The sequence below is a fragment of the Panthera uncia genome (assembly GCF_023721935.1).
Source record: "Panthera uncia isolate 11264 chromosome A1 unlocalized genomic scaffold, Puncia_PCG_1.0 HiC_scaffold_16, whole genome shotgun sequence".
Classification (NCBI taxonomy): domain Eukaryota; kingdom Metazoa; phylum Chordata; class Mammalia; order Carnivora; family Felidae; genus Panthera; species Panthera uncia.
In genome coordinates this window covers 73,218,804-73,240,953 of record NW_026057576.1, presented here as the reverse complement: position 1 = coordinate 73,240,953, position 22,150 = coordinate 73,218,804, and positions in this window count along the sequence as shown.

Here is a 22,150-nt window from a genome sequence, read left to right as displayed (position 1 = left end):
AAAGAAATGATAACGAACCACATGTTCTTCGTTACACCGAGAGCTTTGAACATTTCTCCTCACAGCTAGTAGACATTTCAGCCACACGTAGGGGAAGGAACTACAGGATTTCGGAATCTATTTTTAGGGAAAATGAGCAACAGAATTTTAAAGCAGAAGCGTGAAATGTGAGTGATTGCAAGTTTCACTGAAGTGGCAAATAACATGTTCCCTGTGAGTATCTGATATTTGTTTTCTTGTGTGCTTTTGATCTCAGAACACCTAACAGAGCTGGGGCAGAAGCTTTTTGCTGACTTGTTGCATCAGTGCTAAAGATGAAAGAAAACAGTCTTCATATTCACCCTGGTGTTGATTGTCCTATAAATAGGAAACTACCCAGTTAACCTTGTCTGTTGTCGTACCGGGAGTTTTATTAAAAATAAACAGTGCATGTCAGGGTAGCAGAATGTGGGATTTCTGCTTAGATGCCCACAACTCTTTCAGATACTTCATTAAAATGTGCGGGAGGACTGCTTCAGTGCTATGAGCAAAAATATTGTTATGGAAACTGAGGTCTGTTATCATAGCTTCAGTGATTTGCAGTGATTATTTAATAAATGAGTTTATGTTTGAAAATATCCAATGTGATCATAGGAATTTACACCCTCCCCCCACCCCATCTTATTTCTTTTATTTTGACACATACGGAAGATGCTGTTTTGTTTTGACATTCAGAGGAGAAGCTCTTTTTATTAAAAATCACTGCAACAGTAATGAGCATTTAGTGAATGATCTTACCAGATTTCCCCAACATGAGGAAATCTGGTGCTGAAGCATCTCCAGTGTTCTACAATAAATAATCTTAGGTGAGTGCATCATTCCCACTGGAAGTATTCATATTTCAAGCGGTTTGTTGTTCATCTCCCCAGGATTCCTTATGAGCTACGTTGTATAGGTCATGCCTAGTTATAAAATAGTGCGAGAGTAGCTTCGAAGTATCCCGGAAGCCAGAGCAGGATTTGGACCATAATGTGAGGAAGAACCTGAATTGTCCTACCATCTGCAAAACACCCTCTTTGGTTGAAGAATAGGGTTCTTACCAAGTATGCTGCGGTAGGCAAAATACCTCTCCTCTCTCAGCATGATGAGGACTACTTTTCCTCCTGGGAGGCACAGGAATGAATTCAGAAAGAAATTCTAAGAGCATGGGGTGTCCTGCAGCGAGAGCTGGGCTGTACAACCAGAGGTCAGACCTGTTTGCAAATGGGTGCTGTCGGGGGGTGTCCTTCCGTGTCTCTAAGCTCCCCTTTCCAGGAGTAAGAGGAGAGGGCTGTTCAGAAGTGCTGGAAAGACCCTCCTAGCACCAAAGCAGATGTGATTATCTGGATTTGGTGATTTTATTCCGTTTTTGTGCCTGTTGAGGACACACATCCTGCAACTATGTTGCTGGTCAGAGGGGCGCATACTTCCCCTCCTCATCATAATCCACGATCTGAGAAACCAGAGATAATCCTATTCAGATCTCTGCATTGGAAAAGTGATGTTCAGTATCTTCTGATCATCCGCACCCATTAACAGGTCCTATAATTTTCTGGGTTAATAAAATGAAACAAAACAAGACCACCTCTGTCGTCACACTGCCAGGTTTACCGATTAGCTCCATTAATTACATTTTGTGCAACCTCGTGCCAGTTAGTAACATCTCTGTGCTTCAATTTTCTCATCTGGAAGATGGGGATAATAATAGTGTTTACCTCTCAGGATTATGGGGTTGAGTTAAAATGTCCACCCTAGGAAAGCGTTAATAAATATGAGCTATTATTCCAATCTTTTTGAACGAATGAGAAACTGGCATGAAACTAACTTCCTGGAAAGGAGTGCCCTGGGGTGACCACGGGGCTTAATCACATGACTAGTCAGCCTTAGCCAAGGGGTAAAATATTTCATCAGTGACTGTGTTAGTCACCTAGGGCTGCCATAACAGAATACCTCAGCCTGGGTGGGTGAAATGACAGAAATTTATTTCCTGTCACTTCTGGAGGCTGTAAGTCTGGGATCAGGATGCCCTCAGGCTTGGCTACCCGCGCTGTGTCTCTCCTTGGCCTATAGACCGTCACCTTCTCACTATGCTGTTATGTGGCCTTTCCCTGTGCCTGTGGGAAGGACAGAGGGATCTTTGCTGCCTCTGCTTATGAGGACACCAGTCCTACCAGATTAGGGTCCCATTCTTATGACCTAATTTAACCTTAATTACCTCCCTGAAGGCTCTGTTTTCAAATACAATTGCACTGGGAATTAGGGCTTCAATTTATGAATCTTGGTGGGACACAATTCAGTCTATAACAGTGACATTTCAATAATACAAAATTTAGTAAACACCTCTGCCTTTTTTTTTTAACCTAACATAGTTTTTACTATATCTGATAAGATGAATACTTTCTTCACTGAAACCATATATTTTTCAAAAAAAAATTGTTTATTTATTTAGTTTGAGAGAGGGAGAGAGCAAGTGCATGGGGGCAGAGGGGAGGGGAGAGAGAAAGAGAAAGAGAGAGAGAGACTGAGAGAATCCCAAGCAGCCTCTGTGCTGTCAGCACAGAGCCTGATGCAGGGCTCCAACTCAGGAACCACGAGATCATGACCTGAGCCGAAACCAAAAGTCAGATAGTTAACCGACTGAGCCACCCAGGCACCCTGAAACCAGATTTGTATTGGAATATGGGATGATCAATATGAGGGTTTCAACATGTCTCCTCTTGAACTGATTATGTCTTAGCATAAGACAAGAGTTTGATATTCCATTACAATTGGTTCAGATGTTGACAAATATTTTTATATCACCTTACTTAGATATGATAGTTTTAACAAAATACTTTTGTTACTATCTGATAATACTTAATGAAGATAACTTGGAAAACACAGATACACATGAATAGGAATGAAGTTCTTTCCCAGCTCCAGACTAAGATGGGGGCCATTGTATTGTTGTCCTTCTTGGTGAATTTGGGGAAGGGGTTGGTCTGTCAACTGAGGTGAGAGTTCCTATGAGACCATAGGTTGTTGGGTCACTGCATGCATTGGGATTTTGGTGTATTGACCGCAATGTTCCATGGGGTGTCTGAGAGACACAGAGAGGGTGCCAGGCTTTGGATGCTATGTCCTGACTTGCCAAGAAACAGTTGTGAGCCGTCTGTGTACAGGTAGTCATCGCAACCGTGTGGGGATGAAGTCAGTAGAGAGAACGTGAGAAGAAGAGACACCGACTCATCCGTGGGTGCTTTTGTCACAGTGCCTGGGGACCATGATATTTTTAGGACCCATGAAAATATCTTAATTTATTGTAAAGTCAAAAAGAGAAAGAAAATTTCAGGGCCAAAGAAAAAATTTCTTTGCCATTGTTTTTGTTTTTTGAAGGGAAAGTTTTCATGTTATTCCCACATCAAAATAAGATGAAATTTTCAGGACACCTGGGTGGCTCTGTCAGTTGATCCTCTGAGTCTTGATTTCAGGTCAGGTCATGATCTCACAGTTTGTGGGATCGAGCCCCACATCGGGCTCTGCGCTGACAGTGTGGAGCCTGCTTGGGATTCTCTCTGTCTGTCTCTGCCCCTCTACTGCTTGTGTGCTCTCTCTCTCTCTCTCTCTCTCTCTCTCTTTCTCAAAATAAATAAACTTAAGAAAATAAAATGCAATTTTTCAAGGGCCATACAGATATATTCAATTTTGCCTAAAATAGAAAAGAAAGAGGGGCGCCTGGGTGGCGCAGTCGGTTAAGCGTCCGACTTCAGCCAGGTCACGATCTCGCGGTCCGTGAGTTCGAGCCCCGCGTCAGGCTCTGGGCTGATGGCTCGGAGCCTGGAGCCTGTTTCCGATTCTGTGTCTCCCTCTCTCTCTGCCCCCCCCCCGTTCATGCTCTGTCTCTCTCTGTCCCAAAAAAAAATTAAAAAAAAAAAAAAAAAAAGAAAAGAAAGAAATGTTTCCATGCTTAAAAAAAAATAAGTTTTAATACTGACAGTATTATGATGGTAAAGTCCAAGGAAGGCAAAAGTTCGAAGGCCCACAAAAGCTGTCACGTGACCCTGGGTTGACATAAACCTGGAACTAGCAGTCTTACGAAGATCTTGGAAGAAATAAAAACCTACACAAATGTTTGAAAATGTCCCAGGGGTCTATCACAATTCACTCTCTCATATCCCTGCAGCCCCTAAGGACCAGCCGTGACGTTTTTCTACAGATCTTTCTGGTCCCAAAAGGCAACATGGAGGGGGTCCTTCTGCTGTGAGATTATTTTCCTATTATGCCTCAATTACGTTTATAAATTTCCTCCTTTCATGTTAGCCTAAATGGCTTTCAGAGTTAATAATTTTAATGTTTAATAAACCAGTTGCCATAGCAACAATCATATCACAGATGTTTTGTTAAAGCCTCTTTAAAGCATACACCTTTGTCAATATGTTATTTTGAACATTTCAAAGGATAAATACTTGAAAAAGGCAACACATCTTTCAGGTTTCAAGCTCATAATTTGCATTTATAATTATACGCTCTCTTCAAAGAATAATATTTAAGAGATGGTTGATGATCCAATTTCAAGAATGTAACACCAGAAAAGGTCAAAATAAAACTTCCCACTCCTGAAAATGAAGTGAGGTCAAAAAATGTTCTAAGAAGTTATAATCATGGAATATATATGTTTTTATGAATGTTAATTACTTTCTTAACCATAAGTGCTACAAATGATTACCAAGATTTTTAAATCTTTGGGCATTTTTCTCCAGTGAGGGATACTGATTGTTATTTCTTGTTTATAGAACTCCCTTCTGGCGTATACGGGTCACTGCCTGGGAAATTACAGTCTTGATTTGCTTTTTTCCTTTATTGCTTTCTCTTATCTGATCTTGAAGTTAAGGCATTGAAACTATCTCAAACTTTGATTATTTTTTCCAAAATTAAGATGGTAATTTTTAATAGCCACATATTTTGATGACTAATTCAATGCCTTTGGCTCTGGTTTCCTTTTTTTTTTTTTTTTTTTTAAGTTTTTAAAATTGCTTTTTTATTAAGGGAAGGTAATAACAAATGAAGTTTTCTAAAAGTCAGTCCCAAGATCTAGAAAGACAACAGCAACATTTCTGTTTTCTACTTTTCATCTGCTTCTTTGGAAAAAACCAGAAGGAGACACTCAGGGGCAACAAAGTACATACTGATCTCAAAATAAAGCATCTCATCACCAGGAACCGGTCACTGAACGACCTCTTGCCTCTACTTCCTCACTTGTAGATTGGGTTGGGGTTCCTAGAGTGTATCATCAGGTCCAAATTTGGACAAATGACCCCAAATTGTCCTGTGGAGGGGCTCCAGGTCTTCCCCTCCCGGATGTCACATGGGCCATCAGAGGTGGTTTCTATGGCCTGTGTGGGAAGTGAGCTTTTAATGAATTCACGTGCTGGAGGACAGAGGAAGAGGTTGATGATTCTAGCGAGGGTGTCCGCACCGCTATGTGGGTTAAACACCGTTTCCCATCTTGTCCTCTGCTGGCAAGCCAGGAGGAGCCATGTATTATGTCTCCCAAGGGTCCTTTGGCTGCTTCCAAATACCAGCGTGGTCGACGCTAACACCGGATGAATTCTTTTCCACAACAGAAAGTCAACATCCATCTGGGTAAAGATGCATGACAAATTTCATTTAGAGCAACGGTATGAGTCAGATTCAAATGTGAAGTGAGAGCGAACACAAGGCTTTTATTTGTTCTTCAAGAAAAAAGAAATTATTGCTTCATGAGTTTAAGTCATGAACCATGCTGCAGGAAGAAAAATGAATTTTAGTCTGCCCTTCTTTTAGTCTTTTTGTACCTAGTGGGCTGTTAAGATCTCCCTGAAAGATTACAGACCTCCTCATTAATTTTAAACCTCGGACCCTTGAATTTGGATATCACGCACAAGGGAATTAAGGGGCGCCTGGGTGGCTCTGTTGGCTGAGTTTGACTCTTAGTTTCAGCTCAGGTCATGATCTCACAGTTCATGAGTTCGAGCCCTGAGTCAGGCTCTGTGCTGATGGCAAGGAGCCTGCTTGGGGTTTCTCTCTCTCTCTCTCTCTCTCTCTCTCTCTCTCTCCGCCTCTCTCTCTGCCCCTCACCCACCTATGCTGTCCCTGTCTGTCTCAAAATAAGTAAATAAACTTAAAAAGAAGGAATTTAAAATAAATGTTGAAAAAAATGGGTCCCCTGTCATCTCTGAGAGCCTTCCGCGTATATAAAAACACAATATACAAAACCTTGCATAATTTACCTGGCAGAATGTTACAGTTTATTCAGTGAGTCCTTTTAGAGTAGCAGTGAGTTAATGGATTGCTTGCCAGCAATATAGTATATATAGTATATAGTATTGCCAGTATTTTTAGTCAATTAAAAACAAAACGAAACAAAATCACATACAAACGGGGGAAATCTTTTTTTTTTCTTTTTTTAAAATTTTATGTTTTGTAATTGGGCTGTTTGGCGTGACCTGCCCTTGCACGGGTCATGACCGTGACTCGCTTCTCCAGCATGGCTCCTGTGGCATCACTCACAGCTACTGGATCTGCTTTCTCAAGCTGGGGTCTCCTGGGAATTAAAGATGCGTGTTTGCAAGATGAGAAGCAGGACAGTTATGGGTTGGTATGCTGTGCATAGGAGGGCAGATTGGTGCACTCCAGGGGTAGAAGATGGGGCTTATATGTCTTAGATGATGTTTCATTTTATTTCTTCACCCCAGAGTTTTCCTTGAACCACATAAACCTCACCTCCAATCACTTTTGCTGTTTCTTGTTGTTCTTGTTTTGCATCCCCTTGCTGTAAAAAAGAAAGCAATTTGGTGTGCCTGGGTGGCTCAGTGGGTTAAGTGTCTGACTCCAGCTGAGGTCATGATCTCGTGGTCAGTGGGTTCAAGCCCCGCGTCAGGCTCTGTGCTGACGGCTCAGAGCCTGGAGCCTGCTTTAGATTCTGTGTCTCCCTCTCTCTCTGCTCCTATCCTGCTCGTACTCGGTCTGTCGCTCTCAAAAATAAACATTAAAAAAATAAAAAATAAATTAAAAAACAGTTTAAAATATACCCTCTAAAGGAGCAATACGCTCAGGTGGAATAATTTTGGAAGGAAATTTTGTTTTAGGTTCATTTTAGAAAATTTATTTTACTGTTTAAAAAAATAGATAGATATTAGCATATTTTATTTGGACATCTGAGCTCTTTGCCTTAGAAAATAAGGGGAACATTCTGCTTTTCATCACTTACAGTGATGCATTGTACACATTTTTGTTCTTTATCAAATACACCATAAACTTCCTGAGTATGTGTTCCAAATTACAAATAAGAACAGTTTTCAAATAAGTTTCCAGTTTGACTTAACTGTCACTATAATTATTATTAAACAATTGTCTCCCTCAAAATGCGTCTTTAGACAACAAATTTCTGCATATTTGAAAATCTAAGGAAAGGTTTTATTAAAGATTTTTATTCAAAATGGACAATCCTGCCATGCTGAGGGCTAGTTTAAAACCCAATAAATGCTTCTCTTTTAATTTAGAGAGGGAAAAAATGGCCTGTCATGTATATTACAACGTATCTACGAGGCTGCAGGTGATGAGGGAGTCATTAGCTGTTATTTTGGAAACTCTTAGAAAGGTCCACAGCTGCTGAAAAACCAGATTCTCCATATTGACCCTTGGGAGGAAGCTGTCTTTCGAACCACCTAGGACTCAAATCTTGGGAATGTGTCCCATAAATCAGAACGTGCTCTGCCGCCATTTTAGACTCTGTATGTTTCGGTGCCCTTTCTCCTTTTTCCTGCATCCAAACTTCCTGGAAGCCTTCTTGAAACCATTCAAGTTGATCTTCATTTTTTTATGCCTAGTATCCAGCCACTCGATCATTACATAGCCGCTTTCCACCTGGAGCTTACCTTATTCTTTTCCGTAACTTCTCTTACATCGTCAAGAATAATTTTAAAAACAGATTCAATAGCTTTTCCCCTTGATATAATTCAAACTCTCTCTGAGGTAGTCTGCCTTCACTTTTTGAACATATCTTAGGCTCTCCTGGCTTTCAGTCTAAATCTTGGAGTGCTCACCCATTTTCTCTCTCTGTCCCTGTCTCTCTGTCTCTCTCTCCAATCTGTACAGAAGAAATGGAGTGCAGTTAGTTAAAGTATAAGCCAGTTTACTCTCCTAACACTACAAGGTATGCTCGTTACTCAACTCAGCTCATTCCCTACCCCTTGTATTTTTTATATGAACTATTAAAGACATAAGAGAAATGAAGGCAATCTAAAGATTGCACAGGCCCCCTGCGTACAGCCTGCATTTCTGTTCCATACACCGTGGTAAAGAATACCTGTCGCACCTCTGCCTTGGGTGCGTTGGAGTGCATTAAATGTCAACTCGCAGTAAGGCTCACGAATGCTGCCCGAGAGGATGTGCTGTCTCTGAGTTACCCCGCTTTCAAATAAAATGGCACTGATTTAAATCCGCACTGAACACTTGCCAGAGCTAGAATGTGACCAGAACCCTAGGGTTAATAGCTTTGCTCTCTGAGACAGCTCCAAGCTATTTTCATTCCAGGCTACTTTTGCATTTACATAGTACCTATCACTGAAGCCCTCAGGTACTTTGAGGAGAAGAAGCAGATATTTACTTACTCAAGTTAATGTATCTCCCCATTGCTTTCTAGCCTTTGGGCACATTTTGAGGTTAACAAGAAAAAAAATTATATATATATATATATATATATAGCCATTTTAGTTTTTAAAACAGAAACAAAAAAATATATAAACGAAAGCCTAAAATACTTAAAAATATAATTATCATGGTGATTTCACTTAAAATCTCATGATAATCTATCCACATTGATTATTCCACTATTTTCAGCTACTATTATTGTACTTAAAGGGGGAAAAAAAAAGCACATTGAGATCAGGAGAAATCGGCTAGTGGGCAATAGTAAATGTGTGCGAGGGCTCGTAACCCACTTAGGGACCGCGTACGCATGATAAATTAGTTGAGGCCAACCCATCTGAGCTCCTAACTTTGTAAGCAAAAGTTGTGATCAATAGCAATTATGGAGTGTATCAATGACCATGAATCGGTTAGGATGCTATTTGTTACAAGTGAGAGAAAACTCAACTCAACCTTGCTTATGCAAAATCCAATACTTCATTGACTTGTATAACTAACAGTTCAGGAGTAGATTTTTAAGTGGGGCTAATTCAAGGGCTCGAAGGTCATCACAGAATACGGTGGATTTCACATGTATTCATTAAGCTTCATCAGCATGACTTCTATTTTTCAACCTCAGTACCTGTCTTTGGAAGGAAAGGGGCACTTCCTGGTATCCTTAACTAAACCCCAGAAGGGAGTCTTAGAGGCCCTGATCAGCCTAATTTGTGTCCGTGCCTACCTCAGAACCAGTCATGGAAGAAACATGATCCCAAACTAGACCATGTCTCCCAATCTATTGGAATGATGTCCTCTGGAGCCCCGCACATCGCAGCCTCCTTCCATCTCCTGGAGTCAAGGGCAGAGAAGATGGCGGGTCCCCCAAACCACCTGCGGGTTTTCTGTTGCCATAACAAGGTTACCGATGGGGCCAGCAGAACATCAAAATCCATTATGGACGGTAACTGATGAAACCGCTGACATTCCTAGTTCTGTTGGCTCTCAACTGGTTGCCGTTGCCACTTCCTAAAAATTGAGAAAGGAGCGTATTGTTTTGAGCACTTACTGTAAACTGGATCTTATGTTAAACAGTTTGGTGAGAGTTTCTAATTGTTTTCTCACAGCAATCTTGTGAGGCAGTTGTAATCATTGTTCCTTGTTAGAGCTGAGGAAGCTGAAAGAGAGAATTTAAGTAATGTCCACCAGGCCGCACAGATGATGAGAGGAGAAGTGAGTTTGGACGTTGGGTCTGCATCTGTCCCACTGAAGAGGAAACAGAAGGTTTAAAATGAAGGTTCGGGGCGCCTGGGTAGCTCAGTCGGTTGAGTGTCCAACTTCGGCTCAGGTCATGATCTCATGGTTCGTGGGTTCGAGCCCCGCGTCGGGCTCTGTGCTCACAGCCCGGAGCCTGGAGCCTGCTTCGGATTCTGTGTCTCCCTCTCTCTCTGCCCCTCCCCCATTTGTGATCTATCTCTCTCTGTCTCTCAAAAATAAGTAAATGTAAAAAAAAAAAAAAAAATTACAAAACGAAAACAAAGAAACAAAAAAACGAAGGTTCAAACCTAGTTTCTACCACACAGTAGATACCCTTCTTGAAATCTTCCATCCAGGTTTTGGACATTCCCTCCCGTACCTAATGCCTGAACACTTAGAATTATTTTTCCTGGCATGCCAGGCACCTTCAGAGCTTTGAGATTCAACTTCACCCTTGGTGCTTCTGTTTCTTTCCTTTGGTTTGCAGGGCAGGCCTATTAATGACTCTAGGGAGTTTGGGTTAAGTGGGCCAATCTGCTTCCAACACCCTTTCGTGCAGTCCTTTTTTGTCTTTCTCGGCTTTAGCTTGCCTCACAGTCCATGCAATCCTCTAACGAAGGGGTTTCCTCAGTGCTGAATCTTCACTAGATTACTTACCACCTGTTATTCAGCAAAAATTGGTGCTAAGCTTCATGCCCTGCTGTCCTGGCGACAGCAGTGGAACCAAGGAGAGAGATCCCGACACGTTGTTTCTGTTGCCAGAGGCCCCTGGAAGTGCGCCATGAGAATGAGAGTCTGACTTTTCCTAGTACCGGCTTCTCTCCAGGTAATGATTTCAATGTGTGGAACGGAAGAGACACGGTGACTATGCAGTCATGTGATTCAATACGACCTACAATGACTAGAGTCAGAGGAAGAGGAGAACAGACGCTCAGCACTGTTCCCAACACACTGGCTCACGCCCACGCCTTTGTCTGTAGTACAAGCTGTTCCCTAGTTTCTTTGCTGACCTTGCCTGAAGGAGGAACTAAGTAATCTCCTGTCGATCTGTCTCAGATCTCCATTCACTGTATATGCACGTAGTTATGATATCAGCGGTGGCGAAAGGCTCCGATTTACTGCAGCTGAATGAATACTCTGGTCTGGCGGATCAAGATTTAACTAGATTCTTGATTCACCGCACTGGTGGTTTAAGATACTCTCTATTTGCACTCGTTACCTTTAATAATGTTACACTCTTCCAGTGGAATAAATTTCCTGTCTGACCCATCGGTCATGGCCACGCAACATTGTATGTGTGTGGACGGATGGAATGGCAAGGTGAAAGATGGATAAGTATATGCAAGATGTGACATCGAAAATAAACAGTATTAGGACAAGGAGTTGGGCTTGCATTTATCGAGCAAGTGATTATTAAGCATTTTGTATGGGACATTAGCCAGTTGCAGACCCCCAAAACATACCAGTGGACAAGATAGAAATGGCCTTCTCCTTTATATTCTTGGCCCAAGCGTATGATATTGCTGACCTTTTGTAGGTTTTGACATTTTCATTTGTTTCAACTCATGTCGGGGATGTTGATTACCTAAATAGTCAAGTACAGGAATGCGTCCGTCTGATCAGCGTCCAACTTCAGCTCAGGTCGTGATCTGACGGTTCGTGAGTTCGAGCCCCACATCGGGCTCTGTGCTGACAGAGTTTAACAATATATTCAAGAATCTGAGGTGGAATTTAGTGAAAGTAGAGCAACCCTCTCCTGTCAGGTTTAAGAAAATGAAGAATTCACTTGTTAAATTCAAGGCAAGGGACCCCTAAGCAATTTAGCACACAAGTAATTGGAAATCAGGATATTGCCTATTAGTATTTTCCATATTTGACTTTTCATTCCAGATTTGACAATGCAGTGCTGATACATATCATGATGAAGCAAAGTTGCTTTGTTTCATTTTGTTTTCATTTGTTTTCACAGACAAATTTCTGCATGGGCCCAAATCTTTATAATGTGAAAGCTATTTGGTAGCAGGTAGGAAATATGTTTGAACAGAATCAAACCAAGTTTTAAAAACTATACCTTTTACGTTGCTGCCTAACTGTTTAATGAAACAACTTTGCCGGGGCGCCTGGGTGGCTCCGTGGGTTAAGCGTCTGACTTCAGCTCAGGTCATGATCTCACAGTTCGTGGGTTCGAGCCCCATGTCAGGCTCTGTGCTGACAGCTCAGAGGCTGGAGCCTGCTTCCGATTCTGTGTCTCCTCTCTGTCTCTCTGCTTTCTCAAAAATAAACAAATATAAAAACACAAAAAGTTAATAAAATATAAAACAACTTTGCCTAGTGCAGCCTTATCTTCCTTTCTAGAAGGCGAGAATATTTTTCCCGAATTACTTCTGAGGAACAACTTGGGGAAATGCAAATAAGGAAATTATCCTTCTAGACTAAAAAGGGAAGACGATGTTATCCAGCTTTGGGTTTTCTCATGCATAAATAAAAATGTATTTCCTATAGTGTCTCCTCCATTTTTTCATTCCATCTCTTTAAATCATGATGATTCCGGAACTGTCGCCACTTTATTGTTCAGTGGAAGCAAATTTATGAAGCCAACAATTACTCAGAAATGCATTTTCTTCATAACTTCACATTTATTCACAGCCTTTGTTCCTAATTTATATTTGCATCTGAAATTGATAAAGTTACTACTTTAGAAATAATTAGCTGTGACTTCTTGTTTCTCGGAAACACGAATGAGGATGCACTTCTCCACAGAGCCTTTTCCACATTCTTTTAACAACCAAATAATTCCTAATTTTCTGGTGTGTAAATTCAATGCGATCAGTACAAATAAACAAACTGACAGGATTTGGGCAGTGGAAACCCATTGTTTTGCGGTGTCTTTTTGCAAATCTTTTATAATTCATCCCCAGAAATGGCCTTCCTGGTAATTAGTTACCTTTAATGTCTTCATTCTCATTTAAATGCTCAATGATCAGGATAATTAGGATTAATTTGGCATTGTCATTTTATGGAAATAGAGCTTCTGCTACTTATCCTGAGCTTTCTACAGGCAGTGTGACCAGAGAAATACGTGGCCGCCCCGCTTCACACACTGGGTTATAGTCTTCTGTTAAAGTGGCACCAGTAGGACCTGGCCTGATTCCAGTTTAAATTTATGCCATTTTTGATAAAGCGTCGTGGGCAGTTACTGGGAGCCTTGCTTGTTGTGAATGGCATTCTGTGTATCCCTTAGTTCTCCATAAACGACGCCAGAAACTTCTGTCTCCATTCCTCTGGGGATTTTACAGGCTAACATTGATACTACAGACAGGGCGAAAGGAAATCCCCCTTTGAATTAAAATGGAAAAAAATGCCAAACATAACCTTTTAAAAGACTTCAGATAGAACACAGGAAAACAAAACTCAAGAAGCTTTACCGGAAAACCTATGAACAGGAGGAGTTCACTGGTCAATTTTATAACTGTTTGCATTACCTGTATGGTAACGGGTTCTCCAGCCACAAAAAATGCTTTTTATCGTCATCCCCATTCATTGGCTACCACACCTGTTCCTCAGCAATAGCATTGAGTTTCTTACAGCGCTTCATCCTAAACATCCTGGGAAATGCTTAGATAAGGCGGGCGATTTAATTGACCCCAAATCTGGGGTGATAAATAATGAACATAGAATCTTCAGATGCTGTATCATTTAAGGCTGCACTGTGAAACTGTGACAATTTTAGAATTAGAACCTGTTATTCTATGAAGCCAACTTTTTTCTCTGCCATATTTTATTTCAGTTTTAATTTTTTTTTAAAGTTTATGTGTTTATTGTGAGGGAGAAAAGTCCACAAGCAGGGAAGGGGCACAGAGAGAGGGAGAGAGAGAATTCCCAGTAGGCTCCAGGCCGTCAGCACAAAACCCGATGAGGGGGGTCAAACTCATGAACTGTGAGATGATGACCTGAGCCAGAATCCAGAATGGGGCGCCCAACCAACTGAGCCGCCCAGGTGTCCCTCTCTGCCATACTTTAAATTTGTTCTGTATTCTGTGTCTGCTCAGGAAGGAACGTGATATTACCCATCTCTGTATCATACTAAATTATCACCAATAATAAAATACTTCGCAATTCTGTAGGAAAAGAAAAGCTTGCTCTCAGTGACTTCAGTCATTACGAGTTTGGATAAATTAGAAAGAAAGCCAAAACGTAGAACCTTAAAAAGAGATTTTATCTTACTCGCCACTTTATGGTGCAGGAAAGTTGGGAAGGGCCTGGGTAGATCTGGAGTCTCTCCTGTGGGTACCATTGGTTGCAATCATGTGACGTCTCACTGGACTGGATGTCCAGAATGGCTTGCTGGGTAGGCTGGAGGTTAATGCTGGCTGTTGGCAGGGGGCTCTGTTGGGGAATGGCTTTGTAACATGACAGTCTCTGGGTAGTCGAACTTCTTTGGGTAGTAGGCATGCCCTAGAAGGAGTGGCCAGAGGAACTCAAGGCAGAAACTTAGAACCTACTTTTAACGAGTTTTGAAAGTTACAAAGAGTCACTTTTGCTGCGTTCTTTTGGTTACTAGAGCGTCACTGACCTCGGTCCGCTTCTAAGGGGAGAGAGTATAGACCTCATCTTTACCTAGGATGTGGATCAAAGAATTTATGGACATGGTTTAAAACTTTCATAAAGTGTGAAAAAGCTGAGGGAGTCGGCATTCAGAGAAAACACAGACTTTAAAATTCCCAAGGGATGTGACTGGTAGTTAGAAGAGAGGATGGGGCCCTGCATTGGAAAAGCCCAGTGAGAAAAACCTTTGCTAATGAGCCGTGCTGGGCTGCAGCCCACCCACAGTGGCTTGCAAGAGCCAGTTGTCCACATGGTTTCTCAGTTCTAAATCTGAGTTCAGGAACGTCACAACGATAGCTCGAAAATGGCCACCGTAGGATATTTACACCACAGAAAATGGCAGACGGTACAAATAAGGGCTTTCCCCCCACTGGAGACCCTGTTGCTAGACATGCACCAGCACGCTACTCTCAATGGGCCAACTGGGAAGCTTCTTTGGGGAGAATTTTACTGTTTCAGAGCAGTTCTATGTTGTGAACTATGGGACAGAAAACACCTTTACTTCTGAGAAAACTTCGGTAAAGTTTGCAGGACTCTCCATTGCATTTAGATGAGTGCCTTTTTAGGGCGTCACCCAAACTAGTCCTGAATTTGAGTGAAGGCAGCCTATCGCGAGATACGCACATATTGAGCAAGAACCCAATGAAGAAGAAATCGTAAGAAAGGAGATTCTCATCATGAGAAATCACAGGGAGGCTCTGGACATAAAACTGAGGGTTTGAATGAAGTTTATTTACGTCTTCAGAGGAGGGAGGTCCTACGTGACATCTTGGTTACACAGCTATGTGTTAATTTATTGTTCACTATGTAATTTACATACATTATCATGTATTAAATGGGTTATTAATAGATGAAAAGATTTAAATATTTTGGACAGAATTGTACAGAATTGGAAAAGGCACTTAATTTCTCTGATCTTTAGATTCCTCATCTCTGGAAATTAGCTAAAAGTATCTTTCCCTATTGTTGATTTAATGGGTGCTATAAGATTTAAAAAAAAAAAAGAGAGAGAGAGAAAAAGAGATCAGCATTAACCATGACTTTAGTAAATGATGCCCAGCTATGTGGAAGGTTGATTCCAGGTTTAGGAAAGCTGGTGTTGATGTGAACTAAGAAATGATTAGCCACAGGCAGATGCTGTGGGGGTGAGGGGGGACATTTATTCACGAAAGTCTAGGTTCAGTATGTGGGAAAATAAGGCAAAAGCCCTAGTCTTCAGGTTTCAGAAGGAGGTAGAGTATTGGCTTTCATTAAAGCCCTATTTCTGCCTCAGCTCTGTTCTCGCCTGTATGACTTCCTCACTGTGACTCGACCCAAGCCCTAAGAGACCCCAGAGATGGCCTGTGAGGTGGGGTAAGGAATTACTTTTTGTATTTGTACAAAAATATTAAGGTTTCCACCCTAGTGAGGATGTGACCAGAAAGGGGGAGCTTTTGATACTCTGTCACCCAGTAGTCCCTTTTAGAACCTTTCAGAATATTAAGGAAATTCTCTTGGAACTACATGGAGTGCATTTTATGTCCTGTGTGGGCTGGAATAAAGTGTGAATGAGTTGAGAATTGACATTTTAAGGGAAAAATGTGTTAATTCTTAGCCTTTTTGAGTGTAGGTCTTCCTTGGAGTTATGTGAAGTCAGGTTTGGCTGGAATTTGTTGATGTTGTTCATTGGTATTTATTTTTAATATTTTTGTCAAGTATTCCAATGTTTGACGTATTGTTTTTTTGAACAGTGACAACCTGTGTTTTTTCTTTCCCCCTCCATATTCTTTAAGTTTGAAGTAAAGAAGTTTCATGGTTGTTTTTAGTGGGGGACCAGAGCTCACTTGTCATTGGCAAAATTTGTGTATTTTTTTTTTTACTGTCATGAAATAATCCATACAGTTTTTGTCAATACAGATATATATGAGGAAAGAAGAAAAACAAATCACACATCTGCTACCATCAAACAATGGCATCTGATATTTTAGTATGTTGCTCCTATTTTCTATTTTTTTTAATGTTTATTTTTTTATTTTTTTTTAATAGGAATGATCTTTTTTTTTAAATTTTTTTTAACGTTTATTTTATTTTTGAGACAGAGAGAGACAGAGCATGAACGGGGGAGGGTCAGAGAGAGGGAGACACAGAATCCGAAACAGGCTCCAGGCTCCGAGCTGTCAGCACAGAGCCCGACGCGGGGCTTGAACTCATGGACCGTGAGATCATGACCTGAGCCGAAGTCGGCCGCTCAACCGACTGAGCCACCCAGGCACCCCTTAATGTTTATTTTTGAGAGAGAGAAAGAGATAAGGACAGAGGGGCAGTGAGAGAGGGAGAAAGAGGATCCAAAGCAGGCTCCGGGCTCCATGCTGTCAGTGTAGAGCCTGATGCGGGGCTTGAACTGACAGCCTGCTGGACGTCAAATGCTTAACTGACTGAGCCACCCTGGCGCCCCTGTGCTTCTATTTTCTATAAATCCTGAATGTAGTTAGGCAGATGGGTGAATGAATGGGTAGGAGAAAGATAGAGTGTCCATAGAGACAGTCCCTGACTTCCGATGATTCCACTTTGAGTTGTTCAGTTTTATGCTGGTGCAAGAGATATGCATTGGGTAGAAAGTCTCCTTCAGATTTTGGGTTTGATCTTTCCCTGGGCTCCTGATATGCGATCTGATCTTCTCCAGTGATGCAGGGCAGCGGGAGCACAGCCCCCAGGCAGCCACGCAGTCAGGAGGGTAAACGCCCTTCTGCACCCCTTACAGCCACTGTGTCTTTCACTTTCAGTGCGGTATTTGATACATGACATGAGATATTCCACATTGTATTATCAAATAGGCTTCGTGTGAGATGACTTTGCCCAACTGCAAGCTGATGTACGTGTTCTGAGCACGTTGAAAGCAGGCTACGCTCACCTATGAAGTTTGGTTGGTCAGATGTATTAAATGCATTTTCAATCTACAGTATTTTCAACTTACAGTGGGTTTATTAGGGTGTGACCCCATCGTAAGTCAATAAAGAGCTATATATAGAACATATGTATTTACGGAGATGATAGAGCAAAACTGAGCTGGTAATTCTGTATATGTGATTTTGTATCCTATTCAACTCAAAATTAGAAAGGCTGTTCCTCCCGTATTTACATTTAGCTTTAATTTCAAACATTTATCTGACACAATTATGTTGCAATAAAAAGTTGGGGGACACTTAGAGTTATTTTATAGGGTAGATTACCAATTGTAGAAGTTTTCAGTGAAGACATTTAAAAATTTTAAAGGGATTTAATATAGTACTGCTCTACCTTTAACTATGCATTCAGGGGTATATTATTTTACTATTCTACACCGACATACCGCCATACGTTTTAAAAGAATCATAGTGTCTGTCTTGAAGACTGATTGGAATAATGTATCAATCGATATGTCAACATATCAATAATGTCAAAATACTTGATTATAGTTAATGTCTTTTTTATGGCCATTATTATCATGGATCTTGAAGCACATCACCAAAGTGTTTAAAAAATGTTTATATAGGGGCGCCTGGGTGGCTCATTCAGTCAAACGTCCAACTCTTGATTTCGGCTCAGGTCATGATCTCAGGGTTCATGGGATAGAGCCCCGCGTCGAGCTCTGTGATGACAGTGCCCAGCCTGCTTTGGATTCTCTGTCCCCTTTTCTCTCTCTGCCCCTCCCCTGCTCACGCTGTCTCTCTCTCAAAAATAAACATTAAAAAAAAAAAGAAAAGAAAAGAAAAGAAAAAAAGAAAAAAAAAGAAAATGCCTCCTCAAGCAATGCCAAGTGACTGCTGCTTTTTATTTTTTTTAAATGCCGTTTATGATTTTACTTATGTTTTCACCCTGACCATTGTACCCTTTAATCCTCATGTCTATCTCTACCCCCCCCCCCCCCGCCACCTTCCCTCAGACTGCTCCTTAGTTCACAACTGGAAAGCACTAGCTCTAATTCCTTTGTAATATCTTTGCTATTAGTTTAACTTTGTGGTAGAGTTATTGATGAAATATTAATGTTTATAGTACCCCTGAAGTTTATTACTATCGAGATTCAGTAAAAATGAGCATTCCTTCTTACTTAAGACAGCCTGGGGGCACCTGGGTGGCTCAGTAGGTTAAGCGTCAGACTTCGGCTCAGGTCATGATCTCGCGGTCCGTGAGTTCAAGCCCCGCCTCGGGCTCTGTGCTGACAGCTCAGAGCCTGGAGCCTGTTTCCGATTCTGTGTCTCCCTCTCTCTGACCCTCCCCCGTTCATGCTCTGTCTTTCCCTGTCTCAAAAATAAATACACGTTAAAAAAAAAAATTAAAAAAAAAAAAAAAAAAGCCTGTGCCTTGCTCTAAGTAGCAAAAATTAAGAACCGACCTACTTTAAAAACTAGGAACCGATTTTCACGTGCCTGGTAGTCCTCAGTAAGGCGAACTTGAGTCGGTTGATTGGCCAGTTCCATAACGTCTGCAAGAGGCGGCCCTTTAATTCTTCCTCATCAGCGTTGACAGCATCTTCAGGCCGGTAGGAAGGTGAGTGCACAATGTAGATCATTGCATCTAGTAACAGCACCCAAAGGATGGAACCCACATGACAGCTGAAACATGGCGGCAAATTGCCCTCACCTCCGGTGTCCGGCTTGATCCTGATACAAATAAATTCCCACTGTACTTCCTGGAAATGTCATCTCCCTTCATATGCTGTCCTGTAGTTTCTTTCTGCAACAGATACCATTCATATCCCAATAATTTCATTGAAAATGCACAAGAATATATTATCAGTGTGCTTTCTCATCATTATATCCATGCACAATTTTGGCTGCTTATTTTATTGGCATACTCTTGTGGTTCTGACCACCCTTCTAGAATTTTCTACTTTTTGCTCTCTTAAACTCCCCATTTTCCTTCTATTTCCTTCCTTTCTTTTTCCAACCTTAAAAAAAAAATTGTTTTGGTGTGCCTGGGTGGCTCAGTCAGTTGAGCATGTGACTCTTGATTTCTGCTCGGGTCATAATCCCAGGGTAATGGGATCAAGCCTCACATCAGGCTCCATGCTGAGTGAGGATTCTCCCTCTCTCTCTCTCCCTCTCTCCCCTTCTCTCCCTCTCTCCCTCCCTGCCTCCCTCCCTCCCTCCCTCTGCACCTCTCCCCCACTCACTCTCTGTCTAAAATAGAAAACAAAATGTTTTTAGTTATTCATTCTGTAAGTATCTTGCAAATGTTAGATTTTCCTAAAATTTCACCAGAGTCCTCCGTTCTTTTCTCTGCTGCAGGGATGTCATTTGCTCAGATGTTCTAAAGCACTATTTGCGGAAGGAAAACTACCAAATGTCTGTGTTCAGTGAGCCTGCTCCTCCTTTCCAACAGGATCCTATGTAAAACTGCTTCCTGTGACATCTCAGCCTATATGCCATCCCACTGGCATTTTAAATTCAACATCCCCAAACTGAACTTCCACTTTTCCTTTAATTGTGCTTACTCCTGTGCTGCATTCTCCATGTCAGGAAACTGACATTTCCATTCACTCCTGCTCTACCTTAGGTTTGGAGTAGTCTCTGCTCTTTAAAAAACACACAGAGCCCTACCTGGTTGTAGTATGCTCATTACTTAAAATGTGGCTTAGAAGTAACTTCCTCTGCATTCTGATGTAACGGGGTGGGGGGGGGGTGTTGGCATAAGTGTTTTCATAAGACTCTCTAGATCATTTCATAAGCTCCTCTGTTATTCTACCAACACTTACCTTCCAGCAGCCAACTTTCCTGTTGAGAATCACTGATTTGAGCATTTTTTCCCCCTTACCCAATAAATGAGATGAATGAATGAAGAAGTAAAGGAACGAGCAAATGAATTGTACAACTTTTATTATATTTTCTATGAGCAGTGATCTGTTATTGATAGTATTAATAGTAACATAGTGAATAAAAAGAAAAGCCTGTTACTTTAGCATAAATTGCAAGCACAAGGTCATTGTGTTTGCATACTCAATAAATGTGTATGAATTTGCTTCAAAATATAATTTCTTTTTTTCTCTCTTTCTTTTTATTTTCATTTATTTATTTTTTTAATGTGAAAACCCCAGTTTTTTTTTTTTAAAGGGAATGAATAACTGGGAACATTAAATCTTTATTCTACTCTTGACAGTGGCAGGGAAGGGCTTTTAAATGTAGTAAGTTGGTTTCAGGCTGGAGTTTAAGAATTACCCCCTGGAAAGAATATCTTTCAGATATCATACAAAAACCATGTACTGTGAGATAAACATATTAGGTCTAAGATGAATTACCTTAGTTTCTGAATCAGAAAACACCATTGTGTAAAGTGTGTAAAAGCAGATTTTTTTCCCCACAAATAGACTACTTGAATGATTATTCTAATGGGGAGATAATTGCTTTATAGTAACTGATCGAAACAAGATATTTTATTTCTATAGGGTATTTTCCCATATCTAAAATTTCCACAGGATAAAATAAAACTTGAGCTAAATAAGCACTGAGATTTTTTTCAAATTATAAAAGTCTATGAACTTCAGAATATTTATCAAATACTTATTCACAACGGTCAAAGCACCTGTCTTGCAGTATAATATGCTGTTTATGACTTCTAGCATTCCGATAAAAATTCCTGAGACATCTGCACTGCTGTGAACAAAGATGTTAACGAAACCAACCACAGATAGTATCACGCAGTTCTTTTACATTTGCTCAAATTTCTTAAAATCAGTTATATAGCTTTTACGAGGTATAAATTTGTCATTTTATAGCAAAGAGAAGTTCTATTTTAAAATTCTGATGAAAATATATATATCAGCCTTTAAAATGATATTAAATGTTTGATGCATACAATGTTTAGCATATAAAGGTGCTCGGTAATGGTAATATCACATGAATAATGAGTGGATGAAATATGAAAATATATATGAATTATATACAAACACATGCACACATTTTTTTTCCTTCCTATCTAGCCAAGCTTAACTGGTCAGTGAATTTGTGAATTCTTATTTTTATGTCCTCAACTTTGCTCTTTTTTGTACTACGTTTGCTTAATTGAACAATAGAAATTTTGTAGACGTTGACAGCAAATTTTATGGCGAAAATTGTTCGTCTCAAAACAGCCTCTGTTTAAACTGCAGAAAATACAAATTTTTATCGCCATCTTTCTAACAAAAGAGTCAAGAATAAACTGGACCTACTCTTTCTCTGATCCTGAAGTACAGACAGACTGCTTTCAGTGAATGGCAGAAGAGGTTTCCAGGTAGCACGTATGGCCGGCTCCAGGCTCTTACAGGTATCTGTGAAATAGTCAACAGTGGAGCCTAAGGTCTGGTAAAAATAGAAACATTTAAATCCACCCTTTAGTCACTTCCTCTCCCTGATTTGTGTTTTGTTGGTCGTTTGTAGGCACAGCCAACAGACAGAGTGGAAGAGATAGCACATGTGTGGCTGAGGCTGATTGTATACAATCAGAGTGATTATGTGGAAATCAATCAGAATTTTCTTCTTAGAAGATGCTTGTTCTGACATAATGAGTGACATTCAAGCTAATTTTTATTCATTGCCTTCTCCTTTCACAGAGATCTTTATTTCCTTCAGTATTATTCTGTGTCCTTCTTGTTTTCCAGCATTTCCTGAAAAAGAGAAACAATTCCACACATTTT